At 39.5% G+C, this 14,515-nt stretch overlaps 1 protein-coding gene across 5 annotated transcripts in view; it reads right to left on the bottom strand.

Annotated features, from left to right (window-relative positions):
• Positions 1-13,471, bottom strand: part of LOC120774267 — an 85,571-nt gene extending 72,100 nt beyond the window's left edge. For 2 of the 5 annotated variants that reach the window (XM_040103745.1, XM_040103743.1), the window contains exon 1: positions 13,389-13,471. The gene's annotated coding sequence lies outside the window, so the exon portion shown is untranslated. Of the gene's footprint in view, positions 1-12,806; positions 12,857-13,083 lie in introns of those variants that run through there. The other 3 variants (XM_040103742.1, XM_040103746.1, XM_040103744.1) reach the window with 3 other exon arrangements.
• Between the last annotated feature and the right edge of the window lie 1,044 nt (positions 13,472-14,515).

Here is a 14,515-nt window from a genome sequence, read left to right as displayed (position 1 = left end):
ATTTGTTCAGTGGATTCGCCAGACTCCATATATCTAATTTAATGATTCCGAACTTTTGATTGGGAAGATGGAGCCATGTGTAGAAGTACACACAGGTGGGAAAGTTCCGATTATGATGGAGCGGACTTTCCATTGCTCGAACAGACTCCATTGCGGAAAGCAGATAAAGAGCATGCATCAGCTTCTTTGTACAAGTGGAATATGGTCGGGTGAAAGCATGCCCGACGATTGAAATTTAGGTGGACCCTGTCCGATCCACGAAACGGGAGACCCCAAAATCTGCGCCAACTACCGTGGGATAAGTCTCCTCAACATCGTATATAAGGTTTTATAGAGCAAACTGTGTGAAAGATTAAAGCCCACCGTCAACAAACTGATTGGACCGCATCAGTGTGGCTTTAGGCCTAGAAAACCAAAAATTGACCAGATAATCACTATGCACGAAGTACTGGAAAAGACCAGTAAAAAGAGAATCGACACACACCACCTCTTCGTATATTTCAAAACTGCTATTGACAGCACGAAAGGAAGCTGCCTTTATGCCGCGATGTCTGAATTTGGTATCCCCGCAAAACTAATACGGCTGTGGAAACTGACGTTGAGTAACACCGGGATCGGGAAGGACCTCTCCGAGCCGTTCGATACCAAACGAGGTTTCAGACAAGGCGATTCCCTATCTTGCGACTTTTCAACCTGCTTCTGGAGAAAATAATTCGAGCTGCAGAACTAAATAGAGAAGGTACCATCTTCTATAAGAGTGTACAGCTGCTAAAGTATGCCGATGATATTGATATCATCGGCCTCAACACCCGCGCCGTTAGTTCTGCTTTCTCTAGGCTGGACAAGGAAGCACAGAAAATGGGTCTGTTAGTGAACGAGGGCAAAACGAAATAACTCCTGTCATCAAACAAACAGTCGTCGCACTCGCGACTTGGCACTCACGTCACTGTTGACAGTCATAACTTTGAAGTCGTAGATAATGTCGTCTATCTTGGAACCAGCGTAAACACCACCAACAATGTCAGCCTAGAAATCCAACGCAGGATAACTCTTGCCAACGGGTGCTACTTCGGACTGAGTAGGCAATTGAGAAGCAAAGTCCTCTCTCGACAAACAAAAACTAAACTCTATAAGTCACTCATAATTCCCGTCCTGCTATATGGTGCAGAGGCTTGGGCGATGACAACAACCGATGAGTCGACGTTACGAGTTTTCGAGAGAAAAATTCTGCAAAAGATTTATGGTCCTTTGCGTATTGGCCACGGCGAATATCGCATTCGAGGGAACGATGAGCTGTACGAGATATACGACGACATCGACATAGTTCAGCGAATTAAAAGACAGCGGCTACGCTGGCTAGGTCATGTTGTCCGGATGAATGAAAACACTCCAGCTCTGAAAGTATTCGACGCAGTACCCGCCGGGGGAAGCAGAGGAAGAGGAAGACCTCCACTCCGTTGGAAGGACCAAGTGGAGAAGGACCTGGCTTCGCTTGGAATATCCAATTGGCGCCACGTAGCGAAAAGAAGAAACGACTGGCGCGCTGTTGTTAACTCGGCTATAATCGCGTAAGCGGTGTCGACGCCAATTAAGAAGAAGAAGATGGCCTTTCAAAAGTTTGAAGAAAACCAAATACTGCACTTGATCCAAAGAATATTATACTCACAGTTAAACATGGTGGCGGTAACGTTATGGTTTGGGGTGCCATTGCGTCGTCTGGAGGGGGTCGTTTGGTTTTTGTCGAGGGTAATATGGACTGTTATCAATACAAAACCATATTGGAAAAAAACCGGAAGCCATCTGTTGACAACTTGGGTTTGGGAAATCAATGGATTTTCCAACGAGATAACGACCCGAAGCATACTGCGCACGTTGTTCGAGACTGGCTTCTATACTATGCTCCAAGGCAGCTGAATTCACCACGTCAGTCATCAAATTTAAACCCAACGGAACACATTTGGGATGTTTTGCAAAATCAGTATGAAAATTTCCCATTAGCAGCCGCGAAACATTAAAAAACGCCCCTATTCGTGCTTGGGCCGAAATAACACCCAATATAACGGAGCATTTGGTGTCATCATTGCCTTATCGTCTTCAAGCTGTCATTGATGCCCAAGCTGAACCGACCAAATACTAAAAGATAACAAATCATCATTTTATTTATAATTTTTGTTTTTTACAATACTAAGTTTTTGTTGCTGTATGTATACTTTTTTCCCATGCATTTTTTTATTTTTGTTATTGTTGGCTTTATTATGTATGTAAGTGTATTCCTTTCTTATTTTAAAAATAAACTAACAGAAAAGTGCCTTAAATAGTGACAAAATTTTTTTTTTCATTTTCTTCGCAAACTCCATAAAACTCATGAATTAAGGCGTGTATGTAGACTTTTTTCCTTGACTGTATATTAACTTAACTTTAACATACAAAAATCACGAAAATCAGTGATTTTTCGGAGGGTCACACCGAGACAATCCCTTAATACTTGCAAGTTGCGAGACAAAAGACTTGTTTTCGAAATAAGGCTGCATTATACATATCCATCAAATCTGAGGGAATGAAAATATATTTTAAACCGAAGTAGGTTTCTTATATGTATAAGCAGCGGAAGATATATGTTAGCAGCGCCATCTATGTACAAATACATAACGAGCTTCCAACGAATTGTTTAATGAGTTCAACTAATTTAGTCGCAGTAGTGAAACAAAGAAACAACAATAAAGTACCAAAAGTTTCGAAATTTTCCGGCGAATCGTGCTTATTCTGAGAACCTGCAGTACAACAAAAAAAAAATATGAAAATCGATCAAATTGCAGTCAAGTGATTGGCATGCAAGCGGATATATATTATACATTTACTTATCTATGTATGCACATAAGTATATACAAATATATATATATATATTTAGTAACAGCGAGTAAATGTATATACAATCTTTGTACCAAAGAGAAGATGTTTATATTTGTATGTACATATGTATGTATCTATTTATGTATATTGCGAAAGTATCGAAACGATAAGCCAACTATAAACTGCGTTATTATCGGCATTCCGTTACATGCGCCGTTATGATTTTTCATTAAAATTTACCAATCTCAATCTTGTAACACTTCATTTCATTCCGTTATTCCGTTCTACTTCACTACTTGCAGCTCAACTGTGTTTACGCGCTCTCAGCCAGTCAGCGCTGCCGCGCAACCGTTTGCTGTGTCAAGTAAGTGCTTACATACCACTTACCATACAACTTGTACGTATATATTTATTAAATTATATATAACATAGGTATGCACGTTATTTAAAATTATATAAGCTTGCATGTTTTTATTTATTTTATTTATGTGTGTGTTGGAAATTTTATTTTCATTTCTGTTGCTTCCGTCGCTCGCTTCTTTTTTCCGAAAAAATAAAATTATACAAATTTATATACATTAATGTTTCCTAATTACTTTTAATTACGTTTCCTTCCGGCTTGCCGTTTGCATGGCAGCACGACGACAACGACAATGACGACGACTTTGCCGACATAAGCCGCTCGGCATAAGGCTAGAAAGGGCTGAATGTCAGAAATTCATAAATTCAGAAATTTTCCGCTCAAGCCGTTTGCTTTTGCTTCCTTCATGCCACACTGACAGCAGCTGCCACTGCAAGCCAGCCATGCTCTGTGGCAAGTTATGCGGCAAGCTTTGTCGCTTTGTGGGCACACGCTTTCATGCCGTACATCACCGCCGCCCCGTACCCGTCGCCGTCGAGCCCTTGGCCCTCTTTTAGTCGTTGTTTGCCGATGAATGCGTGCCTGTCACAGCAAGTCAAATTAGCTCAAGTCAACGGCAACAAATATAAGTGGCAGAAGACTGCGTCGTCCATTCAATCGAGTGCGCTCTATGTGGCCGTCAGCGCGTTGCGGGCCCAAGCAAGGCGAGCAGCCGCACACAAACACTCGCAGAGGTGAGCGCAGCGCCTGGCTGAATGACTGAATGAGTGAATGGGCTGACAGTGCTGTTGCCATTTGAATACATTTTCATTTTGCTTTTTTTGTTGCTGTTGCACGAAAGTGTTTTGTATACATTTGTGCTTCTGCGTACATGTGTGTGTGTGTTTACTTTGCGTACAGGCTTTATTGGCTCTTGCCAACTGCGTGCGCGAGACACACGCATAAATTATGTAGACACTTGTCTGAACTCAACGTTCGCTCCGGCTCATGCCGAATTTATAAGAATCTGCTTTGCATACATGTACGCGTGTGTGTGTGTGTGTGTATTTTATGTATGTGTGAAGGTAGCTCTGTTTGCGCGCGCCAACGTGGCTATGTTTCAAAAACCTAAACATGTGTAGTCGTATGCATAAAAATTCACTTGAAATTTGTGCCGCCACTGTAAACACACACACATACATAGAAAAGCATATACAACTTGTAGGGGCACATAAATGGGCTTACGCTTGACATACGCGAAAAACTTTACCTTCAAAACGAGGGAGAGACCTTTAAAATTACAGCAACAGCAACAAAAATAAATACGCTGCAACAACAACAATAAATATAAACAATAGCTAACAACCGAAAACGCAGCAAGGAAAAATTACGAGCTTGGAAACCAAAATAATGTAAATGTAAATAAAATGTGAACGTTAGACTTTGTACATATGTACATATGTATGTATGTGTGTATATATTTGCGCGCAACAGCAATAAAACTTTGTGAATGCGGAGAAGAAAAGGCAAATTTTTATGCGAAGGAAATTATTAGCGCGACGCATTGGGTTCAAAACACGCATAGGCAACCAGAGCGCTGCAACAACAGCAATAACACTAAAATAACCACAAATAAATATTGACAGTGGCAAAAAAGCGCTACAACAACAAAAACATAGTAATGATAGAGCGAACAAAAACGACAGCAACAAAATAATGATAGTTGCAACAACTACACACAACAATAATAACGGCAGCACCGCTAGTAACAACAGGAAAAAACATAAATTCGCCATAATACCCTTCATAGTTGCATTGCTTATAACATTAAAGGGTATAAAAGTATGTTTATATCGATTTTGATGAGTCAGTTTGTATGACAGCTATATGTTGTTGTGGTCTGATTTAAAAAGATATAAATGCAGATTGTAGCGTTGCTTATAAAAATAATTTTTGCCAAATTTCGTCAAGATATCTTGCCTAATAAAAAAGTTTTCCATACAACGACTTGATATTGAGCGACCAGTTCGTATGTCAGCTATATGCTATAGTAGTCCGATATCGACGGTTTTGACTAATTAGCAGTTTATTGGGGAGAAAATGACATGTGCTAAATTTCAGATCCATATCTCAAAACCTAAGGGACTAATTCGTATAAACATAGTACATATACCGATGGAGATGGCTACATCGACTCATCGCCTCACGGCGTTTATTTATATATATATACATTAAAGAGTCTCCGACTTGGTGTTACAAATTCTTGGTGTTACAAATTGCATGGCAAACTTAATATACCCTGTACAGGGTATAACAACCATTACCAACAAGTGTAACTGCCTCCACAGGCATGACAACAACAAGACCGCAAATCAACGGCGGCACTCGCCGTGGCAGCGTGCCCTGCAAATTAGAGTGTGGCGCGTCAAGGCAAGGCAATACAAAACAGCAATAACAGCAACAACAACAACTATATTTAAGTTTATATGAAAAGAAAGTGTAAGGGCAAAAAACGACAACTAAAAGTCGCTCATCCGCCATGGCGACCCAGCTGTTTGGGTGCGTTTACACGCCAACAATCAATTGTATGCAAGTACTTATGTATGGATGTGTGCACACACAAGTATTTTTATATAGAGATAGCAGTATATAACTATGTGTGAGTGGTGTGTGTGCGCCTGCAAGGCGAAACCTTGTCATTCAGGCTTCACAGCAGGCGGCTGTCGACTGCGCGCATAGAGGCTAAGAGTTAAACGTAAAGCATAGCGAAGACATGGGTGGGGGCGAGTAGTGTGGCGAAGATAACAAAGCTGCAAGAATAATAAATGTATGTATGGTAAACAAGGAGGCTAGTTATTGCTGATGGCGCTGTGAAGTGAGTAAAAGTGAAGAGGCCTTTGGGCTGGCGAGCACAAGTATAGGGAGCCATAGCGTAATACAGTGGAAGACACACACACACACATATATAGATTCATACGCATTTAGTTAGAAGTGAGTCGAAGTGGGTTGAAGTGGGCATTGCAAGCGTCGTTGCTTTTATTAAGCGCGGTAACGCGTCGGCAACTTGGCGGCTGTGCTGAAAAATGCTTGGACAGCACTTTGAATTGGCAATTTATTTTGCTTTTTATTTTGCAGTTATTCGTCTTTTTTCTCATTTTGCTTCTTATTTGTTGTTGCCTGTGCTTCCTTCACCAGGTTCCCTAGCCGCCAAATACAATTACTCGTTATTTTCGTACCGCTATTCGCAGTGTTTGGTGTAATTCCACATAGTAGAATGTGATTTTTTCTAGAAGTGAAGCCAGTAATATTTGAAGCAATAAAAAATTTTACGATTTTATTGAGATTAGAAACCATATTTAATTTATTTTTAACTTTGATAGGTGAAAATTAGGCATCAGAAATGCGAAAACTCAGCTCTACACCTGTTGCATTGCTTTCAAAAAAAGCAAAGTTAGAACTGTCATCAATCAACGGTACTTTTTGCATTTTAAATATATTTTTGTAATATTCGTTCATATCAATATTTTTTTTAAATTATATAAAGTCGGTTTGGAAAATTATTTTTATTTATTTTAAAGTACAAAATATGTGAAAATAATCATAAATTCAAGACCAATTCACTTTTGCTCGATATGACCACCTTTTGCCTTAACTAGGGCCTTGAGACGGTCAAAAAACGAATCGCAAGCTGCCGAATGTGACTTGCCGGTATTTTGGCCCACTCACGGACAATGGCTTTCTTCAACATCTCGAGACTGGTATATTTTTTACTTCGGACCTTGCTCTCCAAAATGGCTTAGAGAGAATAATCCGTTGGATTCGCATCTGATAAATTCGAGAGCCATTCTGTGTTCGTAAAGAAGTTCGGAATGTCGTTTTTCAGCCATTCTTGGTTCACTCGCGCTTTGTGAGACGGTGCTGGGTCTTGTTGAAACGTACATGGTTTGCGACCAAAATATTTGTTTGCGCACGGCTTCAAAGCAGCCTCCAGAACAATTTCCCGATAATATGTCGCATTTACTTTGACGCCAGGCTCGATGAAAACAATTGGAGAGCGCCCATCTGCGTTGACAGCGGCCCAAACCATTATTTGCGGCGGGTGCTGCCTCCTGGTGGCCAATCGATGACTTAGATTCTCGTATGAACGATAGGTCAAGTAAACCCTATCGTTTTGAGAGTTTACGAATTGCTCAATTGGAAAAATTTTTTCGTCAGAAAACACAATGTTCCGAATTTGACCGCCAAGTCTTACTTGTTGCTGCTTCGTTGTGAGATCATGGGCCTTGTGGAACTTGTAAGGCTTGACCTTGAGCTCATTTTTCAATATGCGTCGGATGCTGCGGTCGGATATTTTCAGTTCTTTAGCCATTTGATTGGCACTTCGTCGTGGATTTCTCTCAAGTCGCTTCTTCACTTTCCGAACCATCTCACGTGACGTTGCAGTATTTTGATGACCACCTCCATGGAGTTATGCGATGTTACCAGTATCATTGTAACGAGTGATGTTGCGATAAACAAAAACTTTATTTACATTAAGGTGTTTGAGGTCACGAACAATTGCTGGCTGTTTTAATTCCATCGCTGATCACTTTTTTTGCGTTCACTTTTGGCAAAACACTTTTGTACACTTGTGAGCAATACCCCGAACTGTCATTCAGCAAATTTATAAACAGCTGATTCCAGTGCGGCAGCCGCGCGAATGGTCTGAAGTTTGTTACACTTCGAGTGCCGGACCCTGTACATTAATGAAAAGTTTCTTAAATGTGTTATTGGTTAAATTCGCTGAAAACATAAGATAAATATAAACTTGGTTTCTGCCGAAAATATGTAGTTTCAGCCGAAAGATATTTCAATCCGCACATTCTAGTCCACGATCACACTGTTGGGAGTCAAGTTTGTTATATTCATTTATAGTCAGCTCTATGGGAAAACGGAAGTGATATTAATTTGCAAATTTAATGTTATTACTCGCTATTGATTTATTTGCATACTAGTCGCTTTAGGCTATAAACAAAGTGCAAAGTTGAGCAAATTTAATTACACGTTTATAATCAGCACTAATTGTTGCAATGCCTTTTCTCTTCCCACTACAATATATCCTTTGTTATTATCCGACAAATGAGGGCACTTTCATTTAGACACATTTTTACTGACACCAATGAGTATTTTTTATTAGAAACGATATCATCTGATCAAATTTTATCCGGACTGCCTCGTTAAAAATGTGCGCGTTAACCGAATCGATAAACCAAAAGGGTTTTAGAGCGAAATTTACCAAGGCAAACAAGTTTCAAGCATTATGTTTCCATTGAAATTACTGTTACAGAATCGTTGAAAATGTTGCAGAAGTGTTTCAAAGAGTTATAGTCCATCTAGTGTTCACGAACACAAGTATTTAAGTGACACAAAGCATTCAGTGAAGAACGTGAAATCAGCGAAAACTTGCCCGTCCATCTACCGCCGTTAATGAAGATGAAATCGTTGTGTTAGTATCAGAAAGATATTAGATGATCCGAAATTTCTTCGAAATTCACTCAACACACTTTGGTTATAAAGCGTCACTGAAGTGAATATTTTGCAAAAATAATAGCCAGCATAGATCGCAAAGGATATGCTTGACAACATAACAAGGGTCCACCCGATCATTAAACGCATCACTATTCTTGGTGATACGTGGGTTTGTAAGTCAAAACCTGATCAACAAACTAGTGAATGGCTCCCCAAAAATGAGGCGATAATAAACAAACCAAACCTCGTTGATAGCATTGAAGACCATCCCAACCATGGCATGGAAGTAACCATTCACTCAGATAGCAGAGTGGCGATACTAACCTTGAAGTCATTAACAGTGCTTTCGTGGTTGGTCGAGGAGTGCCTAACCTCACTATTAATAACATCGAGTGTCTTTGTGATAAGACTGAAAGATTGCCAGGCTATAGCGGAATTGCAGGAAATTGCTAGCAAGGAAAGGCACTCTCCTTACATTTTTATATCACAATGTGAAAATGGGCGAAATCGGACTGCAACCACGCCGAACTTCATTTAAATTCCACTTCATTCGTTCAGTTTCCAGTACATAGATCAAGAAGGAAATAATATAACGGGATCAAATTTTGCACGAATAATGTCTTTAGTGTGTGCCACATTATGACCAAAAACTGTTGAAATCCAATAAAACCTGTTCAAGCTTTACTCTATATGACTGGTTTTACACCTTAAAGTATTTCCCTGGCTTTGATTCTTGCAAGAATATAAAATATTCGGTTTCACCCGAACTTAGCGTTTCCTAACTTGTTTATTAATATGTTCCTGCAACTTTGGTAAATGTCTTTATTTGAAGAATTTTTATAAAGTAACGGATGATTCAAGTAGAGGTACTGTTTTCAATAGCCTTTTTTCGACAGATCACGCATGAGTCGAGTCAAGCTGTCATGTTATTTTTGTTCAGTATTGTTTGGCATTTCCTCATGGAAAGACTTACACCTGAACAACGTTTACAAATTCAACTTCATTACGAAAATTCACGTTTTGTAAAGATTGTGTTCCGAACGCTTCGCTCAACTTAAGGTCAACAAAATCGGTCTACTGAGCATACCATTCGCAATACCATCACCCATCTTGAGGCCCATCATTCATTATTGGATAATATTTGCCCGAATAGACTACGTCCAACACGCAGTGAAGAGCATGAATAGTCGATAGTCGGTCTGACGTATGGACCGACTTGGACTTGTTTTGAGCCAAATTTTGTTCATAGATGAGATCCATTTCTGGCTGAATGGGTATGTAAACAAGCAAAATTGCCGCATTTGTAATGAAGAGCAACCTGAAAAGATTCAAGAGCTGACGTTTCATCCAGAAAAAATAAAGATTTGGTGTGGTGTGTGGGCTAATTTCAACCGCCCATATTTTTTCAAAAATGATGCCCTGAGAACGTAACCGGCAATGGCGGCCGTTATCGCACCATGATAACCGACTATTTGATGCCTGAAATAGAAGCTCGTGATCTCGGCGACATTTGGTTTCAACAAGACGATGCCACTTCCCGCACATTGCATCAAACAATGGATTTATAGATTGAACACTTCGGTGGGCAGCTAATTTCACGTTTTGGGCCGGTCGATTGGCCACCACATTGTGTGATAACACACCGTCAAACTTTTTCAAGTCTAAAGACTCTGCGGACAATCCCGCGTCGATTCAGGTTTTGGTGCAAAACATCACGCGTGTCATTCGCCAGTTGCCAGTCGAAATGCTTGAACGAGTCGTCGAAATTTGGATTCAAAGGATGGACCATCTGAAACGTAGCCGCGGCCAATAATTGAAAAATGATTTAAAAAAAATAAATGCCAAAGAATGTTTTTAGGTGTGATAATAAACATTCCACGTTAAATTTGAAATTTCTATGTTTTTTCTTTAGAAAAGCTGAGAGCCTCGAAAAAATCTCCCTTTAGTTTTAATCCCCAATTATAAGCCTAAAAGGATGAGGCCACATTTAATGCCATTAATCCTCTAAACTAAAACACCCAAATAGCCGCAGTTAGCTGGCATTTATTTTTTATTTTTTATTATTTCTTTTTTTTTATTTGAATCACTTCTCTTAAGTAAAATGACGGTCTCTAATGAGCGTTGAGAAACTGCAGTTTAATTGGAGTTGCTTTCAAAAGTAAATAAATAATAAAATAAACCGCTATAATCCCATTTATCCCCTTAAAGCGCTTGGCATATCCCTTATATACTCCTGATTTGACTGAAAAATGTCCATTTTCATTTAAATGGCTGCTTTTTTCATTTCTTGATCTGCTTAGATTTTTCAATTTTGCTTCTGCCATTCATACACACATATACATATACATATATGTGGCTGTGTGTCGTTGTGTCGGTGTGTATCGTGTCATTATTTATGCGCTTATTTCATTCTTGCGCCTGGCACTTGAACTAAATATTTCAACGTCTGCTGTTATATGCGACGGTGATTTAATTTTTCATTCTTTTTGGCACAGATTAAAAGAGGCGGCGGCGACTGCGAATGCCGCTGCGGCTGCTGTTGCCATTGCTCACGTTGTAGTTGTAGTGCTTGCTGTTGTTGTTGCTGCTGTTGTGGTTGTTGTGCTCATTTATTTTCGCATCAACTTTTCCCCACTCAATTTGTTAAAGTATGCCGAACAATTTTCCTTTACTTAAATTTTTATTTTTTTATTATTATTATTTTTTTGTTTTTATTTTGTTGTTTTCGCTTTTTCGCCATTTTTTTGTCATCTATATTTTCGTGGTAGACGCTTGAGATGATATTTTTTTCAAGTGGACAAATTTTTCATACATTTCAGCTGAAATATTTTTTGTTTTCTCTTCGTGATTTTTCGTTTGTTTTTGTTGCTGCTTTTGCTTTTCCGTTACCTCTTATTAGCGTTTAGATAATTTTGATTTTTATGGGGGAAAATTCGCGCTACCTACAAATTGTTTTCGCTTTCGCTTTATTGGGGATTTTCTTGTTGCTGCGTTGCTCGCGTATTTCGTATTATTTTTTGCGTTTTTTGTTGTTTTTGCCAGTGCCTTTCAGTTTGTCAACCAAAACGAAAGTGGACGCGTACACAGCGAAATAATCGAGCACGAAATCAAATAAAATATAATGGAAAATTTAATGAAAACAAATTTGCAGCGCTTTACTCGCAGACGCCACTTATATATTGTTGTTGTTTTTTAGTTGAACAACATCATGTAAATGGGTTTGCATAATTATATAGGAGCAACAATATGCAAATGCATGGAAATGCAGAGACGCTCATGCCTCCATGCTAGTATACACTTGTATGTATGTATGGGTATGTATGTATTGGTATGTTTAGTACGTAATTTGTGATCAGCAAGGGTAAAATGAACTCGAAAATACATTAAAAATTAAATATTGAAAGGGAAATTAAATAAAGGCATAATATGTGCTATGTACATATGTACATACATATGTGTGTTAGTCAATATATACATATATAAGCCGTCCGTTGCCAAAGCTATTTACAAAGCGTAGTACACAGGATCCGACATGCCATAACGGTATTGCTGTCAGTGCCACAATTGAAACGTTTACAAGCAACATACACACACAGACACGTACAACGCATGTGCTTCAAGTGTGTGAGTGCGACACGCTGCGGAGTGCGGTAGGGGGGCAAATGGAGCGCTGTGTATTTAGGATTCGTCGCAATGCGTTGCGCTTGGCGTGTGTGCAGCCTTGGTTTCATTCAAAAGTATTTGCAATGCGCACACTTGCGCTCAAACACACACACACATATACTCCCAAGTATGTCTATGTCTATATATGTATAATACTTTGCTCGAAAGTCCTTTCATTGCAAGACAAAAAATCGAAAAATAAAAGAAATAATCAAACACTAAAAAGCTTTTAAAAGCAACGCAACGCTAGTTTAGCAGACTCCCTCAACTCCGCGTACCATGCGCCCACCAACCGCACACTTGGTCTGCGCCCGCCACTTGCTGGTCATTCACATCAGCCAACACTTGCGAATTCCTACGAAAATAAGTGTATATGCCGTTATCTGCAGTGAGACAGCTTTTGCGCTTGCCGCCGACGCCATCGACACCAGCGCTACTTCATTACCGTTAAAAAATTTAGTGAACGCATTAAAATTCTGTAGGCTATGCGCGTCCGCCGTCCAACTGTAGCGAGTGCATGGAGCCACTTAGCGTTGATACGCGTCGTCGCGCGCCCGCCGCACAGACACACGCGGCGAATTCCGTTTTAGAACACAAACGCACACACACGTGCGCGGCGCGCAGCGACACGCAGCACTTGCTGATATTTATATGCTTGTATTGCCGCGAGTGCATGCGTGTGTGTGTGTGTGCGTGTCTGCAGTTTATTCGCGCTTACGTACACAATGAAATCATGAAATCACGAAATCTACGCTGAAACACTTTAATTTCTATAAATATTTTTTTGCTGGCTTTCCCTGCAGCGAATCAGCTGCTGCGTTTATTCACACGAGTTTTGCGATTTCCTTTATTTTTCACTTTTAATTTTCTTTCCATACACTCAGCTGTCGCAGTTTCTTTAGCGTAGCTGGCGTTTCTTCAAGCACACACTTACACAAACACAGACACGTATATGTATATTTCTTACATATATATATATATATATATATATATATTTCTATATATTCCACCACATATATGCACGCACGTTTGGCTCGCGCTTTTCTTGCTGTGAAAATCGTTTCGTACGCCAAGCTAATCCACGACAGACTGACAGCCAGCAATTTGTTGGCCGAACGCGTAACCAGTGTCGAGCGGCCACATTATTTAGAGGCAATAGTGTGAAGAAGACTACTTGCCATAGTCCATAAATATGGATGCTGCGACATGCTGTCGTCGATTTCCCAGTATTTTCCACGTGAGCGTCGTGTTGTTGTATTGCTGAGCGCAAGCGAGTGTGTCTCTCCGGTGTTGTAAGTTGTTCTCCGCTGTTGCCTACATTAAGGCGCAGCGAAATTTTGTTTTCATTTCTCTTTCAGCTTGCGTCCGCTCTACAATCGAAAGCGTGTATTTTGTTATGTATAAATATTTGCTTAATTTTTCAGTTTGTTTACCTCGTTTTTTAACACACACAACAGGCACAGCTGTGATTGCGTTGTGTATGTTGAAGAAATGCTTACCAATGCGTCTTTTTTCCGATTTTGCCCACTTGACCGAGCGATATACAATTCTAAGCAACTTTTTAGTTATGAGAACATTGAGGAATGCGTCGATTCTTTTTGGTAGCCTAAATGTAGGCTTGCGTTATTAATTGGCAGACGACTTCGATAGTCGAAAGCAACCGCGTGTGTCATTTGACCACAGAAAGTAATAAGGAAAGTTGATGTTAAGCTGTTTAGACGGAGAAACAGTTTACCATTTTGTCTGACTTTTAAGATCTTTATCATGGTTTCAGATCCGAACGATTTTTTCATCTGTTGGGACCTTCATCAAAATCAATGACTTGTACTTAGAGGCTTCATATTTGCTATCGAATATGGCTTAGAATCATGACTTCAAGCTCATTTTCTTTATTTCATATATATAAGGCAGTTTTCTTGCTTTCGTTAGATTGGCATTTTGCTAGTTTGTTAAAGAATTTAATGAAATACAACTCTACCGCGGTATAGCACTATCACTGTAAGACTCTTGGTTTTGTAAATAAATTATTTTCGTGGAATAAAATGTAGCTTATTCGTGTTTCGAATTTAGTGCAAAAAAAAATATTTGCTTCGAATTCCGAATTTTTTCAGTTAACGAAAAAATCTTTAATAATTATCTAAAAAAATGGTGTGA

The sequence above is a fragment of the Bactrocera tryoni genome, chromosome 4 (assembly GCF_016617805.1).
Source record: "Bactrocera tryoni isolate S06 chromosome 4, CSIRO_BtryS06_freeze2, whole genome shotgun sequence".
In the NCBI taxonomy this organism is placed as follows: domain Eukaryota; kingdom Metazoa; phylum Arthropoda; class Insecta; order Diptera; family Tephritidae; genus Bactrocera; species Bactrocera tryoni.
Note: the sequence above shows the minus strand (reverse complement) of the source record. Positions and strands in the feature narration are given on the sequence as shown.